At 48.9% G+C, this 12642-nt stretch overlaps 1 long non-coding RNA gene across 2 annotated transcripts in view; it reads right to left on the reverse strand.

The window, feature by feature from the left end:
- The window catches only part of LOC121019496 (uncharacterized), a 19022-nt gene extending 9005 nt beyond the window's left edge, over positions 1-10017 (reverse strand). The window contains exons 1-2 of one of the 2 annotated variants that reach the window (XR_005785621.1): positions 9427-10017; positions 6893-7064 (exon numbers count right to left, since the gene is read on the reverse strand). This is a non-coding gene — a long non-coding RNA (uncharacterized LOC121019496). Of the gene's footprint in view, positions 1-6892; positions 7065-8344; positions 9190-9426 lie in introns of those variants that run through there. The other variant, XR_005785620.1, reaches the window with a different exon arrangement.
- Between the last annotated feature and the right edge of the window lie 2625 nt (positions 10018-12642).

The following is a 12642-nucleotide window of genomic DNA, read 5'->3' on the forward strand; positions in this document are numbered from 1 at the left end:
CCCCCCCCCCCCCCCCCCCCCCCCGCTTCACAGACTGGAGCCAAGATCAGAAGGCAGTTTGGTCTTTGAGTGAGTGAGACCGGAGTTTCCAGTAGAAAACTCACGCTCAGGATCAGACTCTCAGGGAGTGGGAAAGTGGTTAGCAGCTGTAACTCGATATCCCAGGCATAATCTGAAGGACACTAGAGAGACCTGCTCTTTGCCCCTGATTCAATCGGAAAGCAAAGCAGATGTTGTCTTAATAGTTTTCCAGTCCAGTGGCCAAGAGAAAACAAAATATGTCATACATGTGGTTGTATTTAAAGGCAAGATTACAACACATGTCCAATAAACGTTGGTTGTTGCTGGAGCAAGAGATTCCATTTGTAATCACAGCTGAGTTAATCTAATTAACTGCAAATGAAGACAGTTTTCAAGTTCAGCCAAAATGGTCACAAGTACATGCTTTTTACAATGTTTTCCCCTCTTCTCTCCTTGAAGGGCCCCAACCTGCCATCCTGTTTTTAAATGCTGAAGTCCTAGTGACATGACATGAGAGTTTCTATTTGTTGTTTGGCTGGATCTCTGCAGAAGCAAAGGCTCGATGCCCTAAAGAAGTTAGATCTTTTAAAATATAAATCAGTACAATGGCTTTTGATCGCAATTGATCAATATCCAGGCCCCAAAATGGAGATTGCACAATCTACCATCAGACTCGCTACACCCATAGAGGTCGATGCTCCACGCCAAGCCCCCTCAGCCTTGCCTAAGAACCCAGGCTCCCACCCTACCAGCCAAGCCCTCTGCGTTTCCTTTAGATGGTTCTGGATAGGAGCGTAAGAAAAATCCCAGGCTTAACACTGGCCTCTTAAGTGCTGGCGCTTCTTAGGGCAGTCAGTGATGTGGGGTGGCCAGGATGAAAGGCTGACTTTAGCTCTGCTTTGGGGGCCTCTTGAATCATCTGTGTTGGGAAGCTGGATGTCCTGGGGGAGGATAATGGATTAAGATCATTCCATTTGAAAGAGTTCACTCAGATACAAGCAAAAAGATAGATGATGACACCATTAGGTTTACAAACCACAGAGCATTTGCTCCCCCATCCCATACAGGATGAAAGCTCTAGGGCCATTACATGTTAGGCTCCCTGAAGCAGAAGGGTTAGGATCTGGGGCTTTTGACTCAGGCAGCCCCGGGTTCAAATTCCAGCTCTATCATTCACTATATGTCGAAATGCAGATAAGCCATGCAACCTCTGAGCTTCACTTTCCTCATCTGTGAAAAGGGCAGGACACCACTTGCCTGGAGTTGCTTGGAAAATGGGAAATGATGCATATGGAACTGCCAAGATAATGCCATGCACAATGTCAACGGCACGTAGTTCACATCTGCATTCAGTAACGGTACCTTCCCTCTGCCACTCTGCGCATTTGCCAGATCTCCCCTCCTGCCTCTCTTCTCTGGTTTTCTCATACGGCTGCCCCAACTGTAAGCAATCCCTATGATGTCATCCAACCCTGGTCGTTCAACTTCTTCCTTAGGTCACACATTTCTCAGGGGCAACTCTGGGTGACAGCCATCAATACAAGCTGCGGCCAAGGAAGGCGCTCCATCCTTATGAATGGCGATTCCCAAGTGTGCTCTGTGTCAACAGTAACTAAGGCCTGTGAGCATTCCTTGGGAGATGGAACAAAATGGAATTCTGTGGTCATATCAGTTTGGGAAATGCTCAGAGATTCATAGGACACATTCATATATTAAAGGCTCTGAGGAATCTTACCATGAATAACCCCATTTAGCTTTGTTTGCTTTACCCTTCCCACTTTATCTGATTTACTGGTGTCCTGCTATCCGTGGTTACTTCTTTAAGTGCTTTCCTTTACACCCTTTTTAGTATGAACTAAATAATCCCCCTTCGCAAATAGAGAAATAGGGTTCAGAAAGGTTAAATGGTTAGCACATCCTGATCCAGTGGGTAGTACCAGAAACACCTGCTCCCTCTTTGAGTCCAGGGCTCTTTTCTCTACATCTGGAAGAAATAGCTTAATAAATCCCTTTCTGCTAAACAATCCCAGAATCTATAAATCACTGGATGGGCTCACGGGATTTCATCTTCGTAGCAAGGAGAAAACCATAGAGGGAGAGTGATTTGTCCAGAATTAGGGGTGGCAGAGTTGAAAGTGGCACCCAACCTACTAATCTCCAGGCTCAGCTGCCTTTACCTTACGCCCGGGGTTCATGGGTCTGGCTCAAACTCCTCAGCCATCTTCTTCAATGACATCTTCCCTCTCTCCAAGGCTAGATCAGTGCTGCCCAATAGACCCTTCTGAAAGAGGGTGGAAACGTCTATAGCCGTGGCATCCCTTCCGATAAACACTAACCACATGTAGCTGTTGATCACTACAGATGAATCTAGTGCAAATGAGAAACTAAACTTTTCATGCCATTTCATTTTGAAAAGAAAAAAATTTTTTTTTAAATTTTTTTTTCAACGTTTATTTATTTTTGGGACAGAGAGAGACAGAGCATGAACGGGCGAGGGGCAGAGAGAGAGGGAGACACAGAATCGGAAACAGGCTCCAGGCTCTGAGCCATCAGCCCAGAGCCTGACGCGGGGCTCGAACTCACGGACCGTGAGATCGTGACCTGGTTGAAGTCGGACGTTTAACCGACTGCGCCACCCAGGCGCCCCAAGAAAAATTTTTTTTAATGTTTATTTATCTTTGAGAGAGAGACAAAGTGCGAGCGGGGTAGGGGCAGAGAGAGAAGGAGACACAGAATCTGAAGCAGGCTCCAGGCTCTGAGTTGTCAGCACAGAGAGTGATGCGGGGCTCAAACTCATGGACGGTGGGATCAAGACCAGAGCCGAAGTCAGACACTCAACCAACTAAGCCACCCAAGTGCCCCTCATGCCATTTCATTTTAATGAATATACATTAAAATAGCTGCATGTGACCAGCCACCATATCAGACAGGGTAACTCTGAAGACCAGAAAGCATATTGATTCTATAGACCCACAGATGCAATTATCACAGAAGCAGAAGATCCTTGTAATAACAATGGAGTCTAAGCTGCCTAGACCTTGTTAGGGGCTGCATTCAGTTTCATTTAATGATAGAGCACAACCTATCCCAAAATATGCATTTGCTCAACCAATTTCCTCCTTTCCTTGGCAACATCTTACCCATCATTCTAATCTAGGCTCAAATTCACCCTCTTTCAGGAAGCTTTTGCTGATCTACCTCTCTCCCACCAAGCACAGCGAAGAGATTCTTCCATGGAACTCCCACTGTCCTATAATTGTCCCCAGCGGTATGAAAAGGAAGACAGTTTTTGTGTTGGTTTTGAAACTGGATGAGAGGGGAGAGAGTTTGCCTGGGGGGAGGGAGTTGTGGCAGGCGCATTTGGGGAGTGGTGTGAGAGAGATAAGGAAGATGTACCTAAAAGAGATGGGTAATGCGTGACTTAAGCTTTTCCAGCTACCCTAAAAAATCTTCAGTAAAAGTAGGTATTACAATCTATAGTGACACGTGGATCAATCTCACAAGGTTGAGAGGGAAAAGGAAATCACATGCTTCACAAACAAAATACCCAATATATTAGGAATAAGAGGGGATTTTCTCAACCAGATTAAGGTCATCTATGAAAAGCCCAGAGCTGACATCATACATGATGTTGAAAGACTGAAGATCAGTCTTCAGTCCCCCTAAGATCAGTAACAAGACAAGGATGCCTACTCTTGCCACATCTATTCAATATTACTGGAGATTCTATCCCAGACAATTAGGCAAGGAAAAAAAAAAAAAAAGGCATCCAGATCAGAATGGGAGAAGTAAAACTATCCTCATTTCCAGATAATGTAATCTTGGACATAGAATATGCTAACGAGTCCACCCAAATACATTAGAACTTCTAAATAAATTCAGAAGTGTTGCAGAATATGAGATCAATATACAAAAAGTAGCTGTATTTCTTCTACATATTGACAATGAGCAAATCAAGAATGAAGTTAAGAAAACAATTTTATTACCACAACACGAGAAAGAATAAATGCTGAGGAGTAAGTCTAACCAAAGAAACACAAGACTTTTGAACTGGAAACTACAAAATGCTGTCGCAAAAAATTACAGAAGACCTAAATAAATGGAAAGACATCCATGTTCATAGATTGCAAGATTTAATACTGTTAAGATGGCAACACTTCTTGAATTGATCTACAGATTCAATGAAACCCGTATCAAAATACCAGAAACTTTTTTGCGGAAATTGACAAGCTGATCCTAATCTTCATATGGAAATTCAAGGACCTGAAATAGTAAAAATAATCTTGAAAAAAAAAAAGAACAAAGTTGGAGGACTCACACTTCCTGATATCAAACGTTACTACAAAGCGGCAGTAACAGGAAAGTGTGGAACCGGTATAAGAATAGACACATAGACCAACCAATAGAATAGAATTGAGAATGTAGAAATAAACCCTCACAATTTATGGTCAATTGATTTTTGACAAGGGACCCAAGACAATTCGTTCTACAAGTGGTAGTGGGACAACTGGATAGCCACATTTGAGAGAATGAATGTGGACCCTTTACTCACATCATAAATAAATTAATTCAAAATGGATCAAAGACCAAATTTAAAAGCTAAGCTTATAAAACTCTCAGAAGAAAACAGAGGGGTTGAGGCACCTGGGCAGCTCAGTTGGTTACGTGTCCAACTCCTGATTTTGGCTCAGGTCATGATCTAATGGTTCATGGGATCGAGCCCTGAATTGGGCTTTGTGCTGACAGTAAGGAGCCTGCTTGGGATTTTCTCTCTCTCTCCCCCTCTTCCTCTGCCCCTCCCCAGCTCATGCAAGTGTGTGTACTTTCTCTCCCTCAAAAGAAATAAAGACACATTTAAAAAGGAGAAGAGAACATAGGGGTAAATGTTCACGACCTTGGATTAGGCAATAGGGTCTCAGATATAACCACCAAAGCACAAGCAACAACATCAGTGAAAAAAAATGGATAAGTTGGACCGTATCAAAATGAAAAACTAGTGAAGATAATCCACAGAATGGGAAAAATCATATATCTGCTAAAGGACTTGTATCTAGAATATACAAAGAACTATTACAACTCAATTAGTTTTGTTTAATATTTTTAAATGTTTATTTATTTATTTTTTTGAGAGAGAGAGAGAGAGAGAGAAAGAGAGAGACCAAGCAGGGGAGGGACAGAGAGAGAAGGAGACACAGAATCTGAAGCAGGCTCCAGGCTCTGAGCTGTCAGCACAGAGCCTGACGTGGGGCTCGAATTCACGGACTGTGGGATCATGACCTGAGCTGAAGTCGGATGCTTAATCGACTGAGCCACCCAGGTACCCCACAAATCAATTATGAAAAGACAAATAACCCAATTAAAAAACAGACAAAGGATCTGGATAGACATTTCTCCAAAGAAGATAAACAAATGGCCAATAAACACATGAAGAGATGTTGACCATCATTAACTACCAAGGAAATGCGAACCAAAACCACAACGAGATACCACCTCATACCCCTGAGGGCGGTCAGAATAAAAAAGATAAGATAATAACAGGTATTGGTGAGGGTTCAGAGAAATAGGAACCCTCACATGTTGTGGTGGAAATGCAAAGTACTGCAGCTGCGTTTGAAAACAGTTTGGCAGTTTCCCAAAAAGCTAGGCCTAGAGCTCCCCCATGACTCAGCAATTCCACTCGTAGGTATATAGAAGAGAAAAAGAACATGTCCACACAAAAACTTCTACATGAATGTTCATAGCAGCATTATTCATAATAGCTAAAAAGTGGAAACCACCCAAAAGTCTTATGAGCTGAAATCCGAGTAAGTAAAATGTGGTACAGTAGATACCCTCATCTGCGGGGATAGGTTCCAAGACCCCCAGCAGATGCCTGAAACTGAGGATAGTCCCGAAGTCTCTAGATGTTATATAGTTTTTCCTATACATACATACCTATGATAAAGTATACATTTATACTAAATTTATAAATTAGGCCGAGTAAGAGTTTAACAATGATAACTAATAATAAACTAGGATAATTATAACAATATACTGTACTAAAAGGTAGGTGAAGGTAGTCTCTTTCTCTCTAAATGTCTCTTTTTTGTGTCTCTCTTTTTTTTAAACGTTTACTTATTTTGAGAGAGACAGAGCATGAGCAGGGGAGAGGGCAGAAAGAGAGGGAGAGAGAGAATCCTAAGGAGGCTCCATGCTTAACATGGATCCCGACATGGGGCTCGATCCCAAGACTGAGGTCACAACTTGAGCCGACATCAAGTTGGACACTCGACTGACTGAGCCACCCACACGCCCCTGTATCCCTCTCTTTTTTTTTTTAAATTGAAATATAGTTGACACACAACGTCAACTATATGCCTAGTAGTTTCAGGCATACAACACACTGATTTGACAACTCTGTACTTCATGCTGTGTTCACCCCAAGTGTGGGTACCATTCGTCACCATTCAACACCATTATAGTGTCATTGATTATTTTCCTTATGCGGTACCTTTAATCTCTGTGCCTTGTGCATTCCACCCTGTACCTTCACCCATTTCTCACTCCCCTTCACTTATTTTGCCCATCTAACCCCCCTCCCCTCCCTTCCGGCAACCACCAGTTTGTTCTCTGTATTTATGCATGTATGTTTTTGCTTTTTGTTTGTTGGTTTACTCTGTTTTTCAGATTCCACATATAAGGGAAATGATATGGTACATGTGTTTCTCTGTCTGACTTATCTCACTTTGCAGAATGCCCATTAGGTCCATCCACGGTGTCCCCCCGTGGCAAGACTTCATTCTTTCTTATGGCTGAGAAGTATGCCATCATATCTATATACACACCACAACTTCCGTATCTCAAAATATCTGATTGATTGTCCTGCACTCACCCTTATCCTTATGATGATGGGAGATGAGAAAATGCCTGTGTAACGAGATGAAGTGAGTCGGGTGAGTGATGGAGGCCCTGTGACGTAGCGCGATGCTACCACTGACCTCCTGATGAGACTTCGGAAGGAGGGTCATCTCCTTCAGGACTTCGGTCGACCGTGGTCACCGAAACTGCGGAAGGCAAAACCACAGATGAGACGGGGCTACTGCATAACCGTACAATGAAATATTATTTGTCAATACGGAGGCAATAATACCACCTACTCCTCATAATTAGTGAAGACTAGATTCACAAGCCTCACCAGGTTCCTGGTTTCCCACCTGCTACTGGCAAGGCTTGTTGTCTGAGCTCGCTACCATCTCCCAAACCAGTCTTGCTAGGAGACCCCTGTCCTGTTGAATCCTTCACTTCTCTGCAGAACTCCTTTGATCGGCCAGCAGTCAAAACTCATGGAATAGAATTGATTTTAAGAGCCCACACTTTCTGTGTCCCTGGGTGGTTCAGTCGGTTAAGCATCTGACTCTTTTTTTTTTAACGTTTATTTTTGAGAGAGAGAGAGAGAGAGAGCGCGAGGGGGTAGGGGGCAGAGAGAGAGGGAGACCCAGAATTCGAAGCAGGCTCCAGGCTCCGAGCTGTCAGCACAGAGCCCGGCGTGGAGCTCGAACTCACAAACCTCGAGGTCATGACCTGAGCCAAAGTCGGCCACTTAACCGACTGAGCCACCTGGGCCCCCTCCGACTCTGATCTTGGCTCAGGTCATGATCTCAGGGTTCATGAGAGGTTCGCGGGATGGAGCCCTGCATTAGGCTCTGTGCTGATAGCACGGAGCCTGCTTGGGATTCTGTCTCTCCCCATCTCTCTCCCTCTGTCCTTCCCCCACGTCTCAAAATAAATGAAATAAACTTTAACAAAAAAGATCCCATACTTTGTTCCTCTCTTCCTCATGATTTTAAAAAGTTCTGTGAAGACAGCTCCCTTCACTACTCTTGAAACCAAGGAAATGTGTAAGTGAGTTGGCTCTGTCATTCTCCACGGGTCATTTTTGTATTCCCAGCTAGTGTTCACCAGTTCCTGGAGGCTGGCAGGGCAGGGCAGGGCAGCCCCAAGGGCAGAGGGAAGAGACTGAAGGTGCGTATATCTGTCTGTAGCTTTCCCCCATACAGCTGGGCGGGTTCGCTCAGCCGTTCTTGGAGACTGGAAGTTTGGACACCTCGGCCCTGGGCCCTTGGCAGGTGAAATCCAAGGGCACCCCAGCACCCCTGCCAATGGCAGCCCGGCACCTGGGGGAAAACCAGGAGACAGAGAGGGTCTGAGTCTGTGCTGGTAGCTGCCCAGGGTGGAAGGGGACTCCGGCTTCATGTAGGAGCTGCTGGGGAATTGCTTCCACAGAGGAAATTCCAGTCACCGAACAGAACCTGGAAAGTGCGTTCTCCGAGCTTTGGGCTCTCACCTTCAGCCTCCGAGTGTCATCCCCCCTGCACGGCTGGCTAGTCCTCTGTTTCCTCTGGGACTTGGCTGGTTTCTTTCAGGGGAGCTGCAGTCCAGAGACTGTGGCCAATGGAAAGGAAGCAGGGAGGTTGTGCCCCGGCCGGGGAGGGGAGAGCCTGGTTGCGGTACCTCCAAAGGGTCCAAGCAGGTCAGAGCACAGCCTCTGTTTACTCCATTTCCGATGACCTGCAGTTACCCCAGTGTGATCCCCTGGGGTCACAACCCAGCCTGGAGTGTGATGTGTCATTCCAGCTTCTCCCATGGTCCTTTGGGATGGCCTGTGGCCACATCTGTCCAGGGACTGACCCTTAGTAACCCGTGGTCTTTGCGGCCCAGGGTGGGCATGGACCCAATGGCCTGGGTGGCTTTGGGAACTAAGGGAAAAGTGATAGTCCATTCTCCCCACTCCCCAGCATGTGTCTGGGGTCCAGCTGGCCCACTCTCCCACCCACTCAAATAAGGGTCCTCCAGAAGTTAGGGCCGGGGCCGCCATCGAGCCCTTGGGTTTCTCTGAAGGCCTTTGGGGAGCTGCAACGTGCTGCCCACAGCCACTGCCTTCTTCCTGTTCAGTCTGTCACTGAAGCCATTCGTCCAAAACTCAAATGGGACTGTGTCATAGGCCTGTTTGGAAACCCTACTTGGCTCCCCTCCAGGGACTGGAGGGCCACAGATGGGGTTTTGCTTGGCCTGCCTTGAGTTTTTTAAAAATCTCGACGTTTTGCACGAAAGCTGACTTTCCTAGCTTCTCTTGAGACGTGGAGCCCTGATCCTGTGTGGCCACAGCTGGCTGCAGCTGAGCACAACACCTCTCCAGGCATGTGTTCCTCGGGGAACGGCTTCCACTCGTCCCCCTGGCCTTACAGCCAAGCCTCCCTTCCTCCTCACACGACCAGCTGGCACCCGCCCGCTTTTGAGTTTCCCACCGTCGTCTCGAGGCCAAGGCTCCCGTAGCACAGCTTGGGGGCAGTAGGTGACCTGACCTCTGTCTGCCTTTCCAGCCTTGTTCCTGCTCACCCCTCCGTTCCCTCCCTCCCTCACCCCTACCTCTCGGCCCATGGGCCACGCCAGTCTCTGCCCGCTCAACAAACGAGCCAGATGCCGACACGGGTCCACACCTCGTGCAGTTGCCGGGATCTGCATCCGTATCCTCGGGCAGCAGACGTCTGCAGAGCACCTGCTATGCATGTCTGGGCTACGTACTGGGGACGGAAGTATGAGACCCAGGGTATGAGTCTGGGTTCTCCACTGAAACAGACCCAATAGAATAGGTGATCGATCGATTGATTGATCAGTCGATAGGCAGATACTAATCATAAGGCAACGGCTCATGTGATTATAGAGGCTGAGAAGTCCGAGATCTGTGGGAGGCAACCTGGAGCCTCAGGAGAGCTGATATTTCTAGTCTGAGTCTGCAGGGCTGAGTCTCAGGAGCGCCGATGGTGCAAGTTCAAGTCTGAGATTGAAGGCAGAAGATGGATGTCTCAGCTCTAAGGCAGGCAGAGGGGAAGCATCCTTTCTTATTCAGCCTTTTGTCCCATCTGCTGTACTCAGTCTACCCAGGCACACGTTAATCACATCCAGAAACACCCTCACAGACTCCCCAGGTCCAACGCTGAACCAAATATCTGCGTGCTCTGAGGCTGACACGTAAAATGGGCCCTGCCATGCAGCCCTCCTTCTTCCGAAGCCTGCAGCTTAGCAAGGCACGCAGAGGGGCAGGAAAATAATCCCAAAACTGAGTGGTGAGAGCTGGAGGGCTTCTCACTTCCACTTCGAGCTTCACCTCGAATAGTGCCTCCTACAAGTCTTTTCTCGTCTCCCCACACAGTGCCTTTCTCTTGGGGGCCCCCAGAGAACACACCTCTTGGGAGAGATTGTCTCTCTCTTCTCAGTGAAATGTTCTAAGTCTACAAAAGGATACAGAAGTAATGGAGCAAAGTCCCATGTACCCACACCCGTCCTTAAAAGGTAAAGCATCACAGGGGCGCCTGGGTGGCTCAGTCGGTTGAGCGGCCGACTTCGGCCCAGGTGGTGATCACGGTTCAGGAGTTCGAGCCCTGCAGCGGGGCTCAAACTACATTGGGATCCTCTGTTTCCCTTTCTCCGCCCCTCCCTCTCTCGTGCTCTCTCTCACTCAAAAATGAATAAATATTAAAAATAATAATAATAAAGCATCACAGCCTAGGGCGGCCAAGTTGTCCCCTCCAGGGACCCCCTCAGTCCCTGGCAAGTCAGGAGGATGGGTCACACCAGTGCAGGCCTCCTCACCTCCCACGCCTGAGTACAGCACTTCCTTGAAATCGTCCCCCCCACGCTCCCCAGCAGAGGACTGATCGATTTATTAAATCGATCAGTTTTAGGGTTACCATGTGTGTCTCTATACTTCGAATCCAGCCCTAAATGACATTGGATTGCCTGTGTCTGCGGCCGCAGCCCCCCCCCCCCCCCCCCCCCCCCCCGCATGCACACTGGCCGCCCAGGCTGGGTCCAGAACATTGGATGACCTCTCCTGATGGGTGACAGCGATAAGAGCCTGGTGGCAGCACCCAACACTTGCTGCAAATTTGAAGTCAAAAGCCGGAAAAGCAAAGCTGGAAAGCTGCGCGAAACCCAGACAGGGGAGAGGTGGGGGGTGGGGGAAGAGGCAGGGACTAGGTGGAAGAAGCAGAGAGCGCCCCCGAGAGGCAGTTAGGAGAGCATCAGAGGGGGGACCCGGGGCTGGGTGGAGAAGGTCAAGGCATGTTGGGCAGGCAAGCGGCAAACTCCCCCCCCCCCCCTTTAATGCTCCTGCGACACACTCCACAAAATCCACAGCCCTCACTCAGGCGTGGGGGCACAGGCGCGCTTTCAGGGGCCCGACTCTCGATGCTCCCGGAGGTGCTCCCGTGGCCTCTTGCGGAGCCTAGCTGCTCCCCGAGGCCTCCTGGTGCCGGCTAAGTGTTCAGTGTTATTTGTGGGGGGAAGATGGGGAGGAGGGAGGAACATAGAGAGGGAGGAGGGAAGGAAAATAGGAAGGGGGGGAGGGAAGGCCGGCCTCAGCTCTGCGATGGGGGTGGGGGTGAGGGTGGGGGTGGGGAGGAGCCAGAGCCGCTCCGCAAGGTCTTTCCTGCCAGGACGGAAGGGCCTGATCTGCAGAGGGGCTGCGAGGCCCCCGCCACTGGCCTGCTGTGGCCCCAGGAGCCTTCTGGGCTTTGGGAACCAGGCCGGGAAGGAAGCGCACTGCGAGCGAGGGCGTGAGGGGGTGGAGGGTGGAGAGAGCAGACAGGGAGCAGAGGGAAGTGGAGGGGCAGAGGCGTGCTGCCTAGCAACGGCAGGAGAAGATTTAGGGAAGTGACAGGACCATTTCTCCCCGCGCCTCAAAGGGAGGGGTTTTTTTTTTCCCCCAGAGCTGCCTGCCGCCTACACTGGCGGATCTTGTTGTGGCGGCTCAGAACGCGGGTTAGAAGGGGTGGGGGGTGGAGGCTCCCCGCAAGTCAGGGCCATCGCTGGGGCAGGCTGGCCCGCCACGTGTGCGGCCACCAGGCTCTCAGCAACTCCAAGGGGACCTCTCCTCTGGGCCTGGAAGGAAGGGAAGGAAGCCAGCCTCGCAGGAAACACCACCAGCGATGCAACCTCAGCCTCCTCTCTGGAAGGTGCTGGGGATTCTCCCTTCCCTCTCTTCTGCCCCAGGACCCTGCTGGCAGCCCCCCCCCACCCCCACCCCCACCCCGAGCTTCCTCCCCACTGAGAATCCTCAGTTGCTTTGCTTTCTTAATTTGGTTTTCTCCGGCACAGAATCGAGATCAAAAGAAGAAATTCTTTGCAGCCTTTTAGGAATAATTCCCAGAATCGCCCCCTGGAAATGCATACATAATGACCATAATTATTTGAAAAGGAGTCTTTCTCCGTTTCTTTTCCATCTCTGCGGCAGGCTTGGAGAGGACAGGCGAGAGGGAAGCGGCTAGGGTGTCTTTGTGGTCGCAGGGTTTAACTGCAGGAACCGTGTTCTCGCAGGCGAAGTGTGGGACCCACACGCCACCGGCTTGCGGCACGTGACAGGGCTCTAGATGGTGCAGACAACAAACGCAAAAGGCAGTTCGCTAGCGCTAAACACCCCGACTGGCCTGGTGGGAAGTTACTCCCTTTCTAATTGGTGTTACTTGTCTTGAGTCCATCAAGTCTCAAGCTGGGGCTGGGTCTGTCCTTAACATTCCCGGAAACTTGCTAACCTTCCTTCTGACCCGGGCAAACGGCAATCCCCAGGCTGAGAACAAGCAAGAG

The sequence above is a fragment of the Herpailurus yagouaroundi genome, unplaced genomic scaffold (assembly GCF_014898765.1).
Source record: "Herpailurus yagouaroundi ecotype Mexico unplaced genomic scaffold, PumYag 222, whole genome shotgun sequence".
Classification (NCBI taxonomy): domain Eukaryota; kingdom Metazoa; phylum Chordata; class Mammalia; order Carnivora; family Felidae; genus Herpailurus; species Herpailurus yagouaroundi.